Source organism: Phodopus roborovskii, unplaced genomic scaffold (genome assembly GCF_943737965.1).
Source record: "Phodopus roborovskii unplaced genomic scaffold, PHOROB, whole genome shotgun sequence".
Classification (NCBI taxonomy): Eukaryota; Metazoa; Chordata; class Mammalia; order Rodentia; family Cricetidae; genus Phodopus; species Phodopus roborovskii.
Window position 1 is genome coordinate 1 of NW_026125847.1, and position 8,801 is coordinate 8,801.

An 8,801-nucleotide genomic window follows, 5' to 3' on the forward strand; every position below is an offset into this window, starting at 1 on the left:
AAGTCTAGCTTGTTAGATATTAGGATAACTCCCGCCTGCTTGCTTCTTATTTCCATTTGATTGGAAATCTTTTCCCAACCCTTTACCCTGGTGTGTCTATCTTTAGACTAAGATGTGTTTCTTGTATGCAGCAGAAGGATGGATTCTGTCTTCGTATCCATTCTGTTAATCTGTGTCTTTTATAGGTGAGTTAAGACCATTAATTTTGAGGGTGAGATAGGACCATTGATTGTTGATGGTTGTTTGATTCTGGGATTTGTTGTTGGCAGTGGTATTGTGAATATATTTGTTCTGCTTCACTAGCTTTCTGGTGTAGTTGGATTATCTGTTGCCTACATTTTGTGGGCGTAGTTACCCTTCCTTGGGTTGGAATTTTCCTTCCAATACTTTCTGTAGAGCTGGATTTTGATGTATTGGGAAAATCTGGTTTTGTCATTTAAGATATCTTGTTCTCTCCGCTATATTGACTGAGAGTTTTGCTGGATATAGTAGCCTAGGCTGGCATCCGTGTTCTCACCAATACTTTTAGAACATCTGCTCCAGGACCTTCTGGCCTTGGGTTTGCAGGAGAAGTCAGTTAACAATTTTGATAGATCTTACCTTTTATATCTTTGTCCTTTTCCTTGTGCTCTTAATATTCTTTCTTTATTCTAGCAATAACTGGGTCTTTGATTGTTATATATTAGAGAGGTCTTTTTCTTTTATTTCCAGCCTATTTTGGGGTTAGGGTATGCTTCTTGTGCTTTCATGGGCACTTGTCTGTGCTGGTTTGGAAAGTTTTCCTGTGATAGTTTATTGAATGTCTTTTCCAGCACCTTTGAGCTGGGCTTCCTCACCTTCCTCTATGCCTATTATTGAGGTTTGGCCTTTCATGGTGTCCCTCATTTCCTGGATATTGTGTGTTAAGGATTTGTTGGATTTATGGTTTTCTTTGGTGATGAATCTATTTCTTCAATTTATCTTCTACCTAAATTCTCTCTTCCATCTCTTGAATTCTATTGGTTATGCTTGTCTCCGTAGTTTCCAATTTTTTGCCCAGCTTTTCAATTTCCAGCTTTCTTCCATTTGTTTGCCTTTATTTTCTCAAGTACAATTTTCAAATCTTGAACCGTTTCCTTCTCCTGGTTATTGTTTTTCTTGGCTTTCTGTACTTTCCTTAGGAATTTGTTCATTTCTTCCACTTTTTTGGTTGTTTTCCTCTATTTCTTTAGGGATTTTCTCATATCTTCTTTGAGGGCCTCTATCCTTTTTGTGATGGTGATTTTTTAGTCGTGCCTTTCTGCTTCCTCTGCTTTTTTGTTGTGTTCCATTCTAGTTGGTGTAGAATCCCTAGATTCTGGTGGTTGTCATGTTTGTCTTTTCTGTTGTTAGGTGTTCTCTTGTATTGCCTTCTTCCCATAGTTTCTTCCTGTAGGTAATGGTGGTGTCTCTTCCCTCTCTCTGGTCCTTCCCAGATGGGCTTATGTGGATCAAAGATTCAATGTCTGTATCTCTGTGTGGTCCAAGCTCTCTAGGGGCTTCTCTCTGGCCAATAGCCGGCAGAAGAGGACGGGGCTGGACTGGAACTTAAGAAGGTTTTGCAGGATAGGGATCACTGGAACCGGCGTTTTCCAGCTGGGAACTCGTTTCTTTGTTTGGGGCTCGGATTTGTGGGTCAAGGATCTTGCCTGCAGGAACTCCAAGTGGACCCGCAGAATAGGAGGATCTCTGGGAGGGGCCTGGGACTCAGCAGAGGACTGGAGCGGGGTCAGGGACCAAGCTGGTGGACATTACAGGTGGTCCCACGTGGATAGTCAGGTCTCCTTTGTTCGGGGTTGCTCCAAGAGGTCTCCAGTATGTGGACTATTGGCTCCACCCTCTGTCCCAGTGCTCAACCAGAGCGCAGGACCGTGGTGGGGTAGGACCTGTGTGGGGGTAAACTGGAGGTTGGGATGGGTGGGGGTGTTCAGAGCTCCAGGGTGTCTCTCCGGGGCCGGGAGACAAGAGCAACAGGATCAGGGGCCAATCCAGGGAAATCAGGCGCGGGGGGGGGAAAAGAGGTTGAAGGGGACAGGCAGCCCCAATTGGGCCCAGATCTCACCTCTGGCCAATAGCTGGCAGAAGAGGACGAGGGCTGGGCTGGAACTTGAGAAGGTTTGCAGGGTAGTGGGATCTCACTGAAACCCTGCCTCTACAGCTGAGACCCGTTCTTTGGCAGAGACCAGATTTGTCCATCGTTTGGATCTTAAAAGTCAAGAAGAAAACTCTAAAGCTAGTAAAGTAGAAACTTGGTCGGTAGCCTAGGGCAAGCAACAACAGAAGGAGAGCCTCCTCCTTCAATACCCTTTTACTGTAGAATACCACCAGATGGTACAACTCATATTAAGGTGAATCAGATTCTTCCTTATGTGTTTTGTTTAATTTGTATTTTATTTACGATTACCAACAGTCTCCTTAGTTCTAATATTATACATGTGCACTGCCATCAAGTAGTTAAAGATGGATCCCATCATCTAATTCCATATAAAGCTTCCCTGAGTGGCTTTGTCAGTTCTGGAACACATTCTACCTGACGGAAATACCTATATGGGAAGCCATTCCATGTCATGAATACAGAGAGCTCAAATAACACTATTGTCCCTAAGATTTATCTTTCCTACCATAGGTTGTCTGGGCCTTCTTGGTGAATATCTCCTATCTTAAAGCAATATATTTGGGCACATACAGGCTTATGCACCCTTCAGGCAGGGAATATGTGAAAGTGTGCCATTCTTTAGGGCAGATAATATGTGAAGTTATGGAGTGTCTTTAGTATTAGGGGAAACAATTCCTATTTGCTCTTTATACATATTAAAAGAACACCTCTGCTATTGCCCTACCATTGGTTGACTAATGTTTGACAAATGAATTAAATGGAGCATTCAGTATTTGTAGTGAGATAATTGCCTTGTCCCTGTCTGCAACACAGACCATGCCCATTGGGGCTGGATGTGACCCAGGGGAACTAATTTTGAGGAGCATACTGGGAGAGCTCTCTTGCCTGCAGCACAGGAACAGATTCCTGGGAACAGGAACCTGCTGGAGTTCATCTGTCTATGTTGTAAGTTATTTCTCCCTGTATAAACATCTATTCAGCATATTTTTTTCTCCTGATCCTTACCAATCATCAATATCTGTTGTCTCAAGTGGAATCCGGATTTTTACCAGACCTGGTTTTCACCAAGGTGGCAGGCCCTGCTCACTCCCCACCATCCCCAATGGGCAGGGTTCCTTGCCTAACTGGTGGATATACCACAGCTTGCGGGACATTTGCCTCTGCCCTACAACTTTAGCTCCACAGTGGCCCTGAAAGCTCGCACTGCTTCTCATCTTTTACCATTTCCCCACTTTGCATTTGCAGCTGTGGCGCACATGGTGCCTGCCCAGGCTGGTGTGTTTCCTGCAGCCCAAAGGCGCCGTAAGAGGCAACACCTGTTAGCCCTGGGGTCCCGAGAAATTTGCACAAGGCTCCTTTTACTCATTCATTTAACAAAATTTTGCTTGCCTTAGTTTGTTAAGAGATATTCTACAGGGAACAAGATCAGAAGGATTATCTGCTGCTGGATCCTATTTGGTGGGTCTCCTCCAGGCATTACCACCACAAGTTGAGATCAACAACTAAAACCATCAAAGTTGAGGACAGCAGAATTACACCTAAGGTAAATGCAATATTCTTCACAATTTAAGATGATATAATATAGGAGATCATTTGTTCCATACCTAGGGTGGATAATCTTATGATGCAAGACTTTAGAAATCCTTTTACTTCATATATACAAGGAATTTTAAGAGAAGAAAATCATGGTTTAAAAAATATATACTTTTTTTGGTAGTAGAATGGGTATCAATGTTATGATATTATAAATGGTTTGATATTGGAGAGCAAACAATAAGGAAATTTTACAAACCATAAGAGTCTTAGTAACAGGGGTTCAAAATATGGAAAATGGCAATAGAGAGCTTAAAAACAAAATGCATAATATTGAAAATAACAATGAAGAGCTCAAAATTAGAAAGGAAAATACAAAAATCTTACAGAAAAATTCAGAATATTAGAGAGGCAAATAAAGAACTTACAGGTAGAATACAAAACATGGAACATAAAAATGACCAACTAGAAAACAGAATTTGTTATATCTCAAATGCTTCAATAACCAAAGCAGAAACAGTGCAATGCATTAACATGCTGGCAGAAACAGCTCGTTCCTTATTGAATGAAGCTGCTAATAAGGTTAAAAAACAGGAACACCAGATGGAAAGTATAGCAGAAGCTGTTCCATGTCTGAGGATAATCAAAGCTAGCAGAAAGAACATTGTTTCTGGAAGCCTGTTTACATGCCATTCAGATAATATATAAGAATGGGAATATGTAGAATATGGAATCATTTGTAGTTGGAGCAAGCAAGAGACTTATAGATTCAATGAAGTCTCTAGAAAGTCATGTGGCTCAAGATCAGACACTCAAAGAAACAATGCTAAATAGATTTTAGACCTTTGAAGACTGCTGAACCCTGCCAAATCAGAGTAAGACAGGCTTTTTACCTTCCTGCTTTTGTTGTTGTCTGCCAGGTATTCTGGGCCTTAGCCAAAACTGGCTGTACCAACCTTGCTGTGAGACCTTGGGTGACTGTCCAGGTAACATGCTGTTTCAATCCTTGCTGCACCATTTGGAAGTTGACCATCTGCACTTCCTGCCTACCTAGTATTGTTATTTTCCTTCTCAGGTCTTTCATGAGGTTGAATATTAAATTGTCACAACTATTATTCTGTCTTCCTAGTTAGATATATTACTTACTAGACTTAAGCTTTCCAGCTTTGGACAACACTATTGTAAACCCTGTTTTGTCTTTATGCTAGTACCAGATAGTTAGGTCGTAAGTTTATATTGACTCAATTTTCCTTTTCTTAGAGCACACTTGTTATTCATTGTTTTGTATATAGTTTTTTGTATCATGCCTAAATCTTTTCTTAGACTTAAAGGGGAACTGTAGTGAGATATACACTTTTTTCACACCTGCGACATAGACCAGGGCAATTGGGCTGGAGACAGCAGGAGTTACCTGGGTGAACTAAGTCTAAAAGAGGGGACTCTGAGATCTATATTGCTTGCAGCATATAGAATCTCAAGGGAAAGCATCACAGATTTAAATAAATATGCAAGATGTTAACTTCAGCCACAAAACCTCTGAGTAAGAGTGATTGATAAGAGAAAAAATAAAAATACAAAAGGAGAGAGTTGTTTATGATAAGGATGTCTGATAAAATGAGGGAGAGAATAAAGGTAATATAAAAGGATATAGAGGTTCAAAGAAATTTTGTAAAAAGTTCAGTGAAAGATGTAAACTGTTGGTTGTGGACTCTCAAATCTATAAACATAAATTTAAGATTAGTAATATGCATTAAAAATTTTGACCATACCATTCTAATTGTTTAAAAGTTCCATTTATTTCTCTCAAGAAAATTTTATGTACTTGTTAAAAAGTTCTGGAGATTGCCTCCAATATGGCAAGACCAGCCATTTGTGCAAAATACTGTTCTTGTGTGGACTGTTTGACTTTATGCTGTATGAACTGGATATGCAGAACACACAGGAAAGTGACTGCTGTTACAACATACACATTGCTACAAGATTCCTGCTTCATGGAAGAGTCTGCTAGATAGTCTAACCAAAAGTTAAGATGCTCATTTTTTATGATACAAAAGGCAATGCATCCTTGTTTTAGCTACATTTGGTAAGCATAAGCTATTTAGGTAAATTGAGTCACATAGATGTTTCATGTTTCCCTAAAAGGAGTTTCAAATTAATATCAGTATTTTTAAAGCTAAAACTGTTTAACCTATTATAAAATGATAAGAAACACAAAATACTGGCCATCCTTATAAATTAACTGTTGGCTATAATCAAACTAAATATTAATGGTTAATAACAGGGATAAACATCACTCTGTCTCCCATACATGTTCTAAAAGTTTAAGCTTAAAACAAGTAACTCATACAAAGTTGTCTATTTAGATATACCTAGACAGACTTCTAATACTACAGAGATCTGTATAGATAAGGTATTTAAATGTTAAATAAAAAGTTGTAATAATATCAGACAAAGAATCACTGGTCATAACAATTAACCTAGGCCTGTAAAGAAGATTATGAGGCAGCATGGATTGTTATGACACTGATCAGGGTGCAAGATGGTCAAATACAATGACTGCTGCCAGGTAGGACCAAGCTTAGACGTTGTAGAGTCTGAAGGGTACTGAAAAATTGCTTGCACCAACTTTGCCTAGACAAAATAATGTCAGAAATTTCCATGTCCCTCTTCCATAGAGAAAAGACAAAAAAAAAAAAAAACAAAAAAAAAAAAAAAAAAAAAAAAAAAAAAAAAACCAAAAAAAACCCCTCACATTATGTCCTTGGTGAAGAAATTCTGCCCTCAATGCCATAGACAATTGGTTATGGCTAGGAGTATATTGACTGATCCCTGGATTTTTTTTTACTATATTGAACAGTTAATTAAATATATCCTTCTCAGATCTGATAGTATTGATGGCTGGGCTAACCATAACTTTGTCAGCTTGGCAGTATTAGGTAGCCTTAATATGGCTCCTCAATAAGGATCTAAAAATATAAAGACATATATGTCATTTTTGAACATTTATTTATTAATTATGCATACAGTGTTCAGCCTGCATATATGTCTCAAAGGCATAAGTACATTCCTTCTGTTTTACAGATACCCAATATCTACTTTTTCTACAATATGGATTTCAGCACAGATTGGTAATGGTAATATATCTAAATGTTTTATGTCCTTTTATATAACATAGTTCATATTGGCTTCAGAGGATCAAATGTCATAAAGCTTGGATCCACTTCTTACAGGTTAACAGGATTGCAGATAAGTACAGCCTTCCTGAGTATGGAATTTTCTCCCCGGTCTTCCTGTTCTTCACTAAAGGTAAGGAACTGAGATTTCCAATTAAATATATACATTTTAACTTCTGTTCCCACTTTGACCATGTCTCAGCCGATTTGTGCTTCTGGCAGATGAGCATCAGTTGCTGACTACAGCCTGCTCCTCAATATTGCTCTCCCTGGACTTAAGGTGAACCACTCCAGCCGATGTGAATCTTCAACAGGGTGTAAAAACTAATGCCTTTGATAAATGTTTGATTTTTCTCAATTCCCTTTCCTTTTGATGGTATTGCCAACATTTTAGCATACTTGCAGCTCAGAAAACACTGCAAAAGTAAGCAGGAAGTAATATAGGCATATCCCTGACACATCAGTGTTTTGATTTTCAAACAACTGTCACTTGGAGTTCTGTAGACTATAAAGCCTCCTTGAGCAGCTTATTACTATTATGCCTATGGGTTTCCTCAACCTCCAAGGAAACGACTACTGACTGCAAAAGCAAAAGGTTTTTATTGCTAAAAATCAAGCCAGCTGGGACCTCACTCTGTCAGAAAAGTAAGGTAGTGGTTTAAATTTGTGAAGGGTTTTTAGCAGGGTAAACAGAAAGGGAAGTTTGAGACCACTAGTCTCATTTCACAAGGTTTCCAAGATACAGGCAGTTCATAGAGTACAAAGTTCATTTGCAAGGTCATCATGGATCTAAGTTAATAGTATCTGTCACTTGTTTATGTAAGATTGATAAGCACACCTGAAATGTTGTGGGTCTTCCTGTGTTTTTACTTCTTCTGAGAACAGGGTGTGGGCTCTGTACTCTGTAGTCAGAGATTTATCTACTGGTAGAAATTCTTTTTCTGTTTATTTTTTCCTTCTTGCAATAAGCCCTAATTTTATACCTTTTAGTTATGAATTTTTCCATCATATTCCTTCTTTGCTATGGACATTAGAGGCCCAATTTTTGTGCCTGCAATAGGTAAAAGACTTCTGGTGTTTTTTTTTTGGTGTACAGGTTAGTCACATAGCCCCCTATGTATAGGAGTTTTCTTTTGATATAGCATCTCAAGCAGGGAAAAGGTGAAATGTATTCTTTCATGTACTACTTCCTGCTTACTTTTGCAGTGTGTTTTCTTGGGTGAGAGAAGGGTAAAATTCTATTCAAAACCAAAAATAAAAAAACAAAAAAACAAAAAAACAAACAAAAAAAAAAACGGGTGGGGGATTCAGGAAATTGAAGATTTATCAGAGGCATTAGTTTATAGACGCTGCTGAAGATTCACATTGGCTGTGCTGGTTCACACTAAGTCCAGAGCAGCATTTAGGAGCAGGATGTAATCAGTAACTGATGCTCATCTTCCACAAGCAGAGATCTGCTGAGACATGTTTAAACTTGGGAACATAAGTTAAAACATATATATTAAATTGGATCTCTTTAATGATCAAGAAGGATAGCAAGACCAATCTATACATGGATCTCTCATGACATAAGAAAAATGTAGAAGCTTCTAACCCAAATCTGTAGTTTTTGCTAAGACTCACAGGCATAAGTACATTCCTGCTGTTTTACAGATAACAAATATCTACTTTTTCGATACAGATTGGTGATGATAATATATCTAAAACTTTTATGTCCTTTTATACAGCACAGGCTATATAGGATTCAGAGGATCAAATGTCATACAGCTTGGATCCACTTCTTACTGGTAAAAAGGACTGCAGACAAGTAAAACTTTCCTGAGGATGGAATTTTTCTCCCTGGTCTTGTTGTCCTTCTTGATCACTAAAGGAAAGAATTAAGAGTTCCAATTAAATGTATATGTTTTAACTTATATTTCCAATTTAACCATGTCTCAGCAGATTTGTGCTTCTGGCAGGTG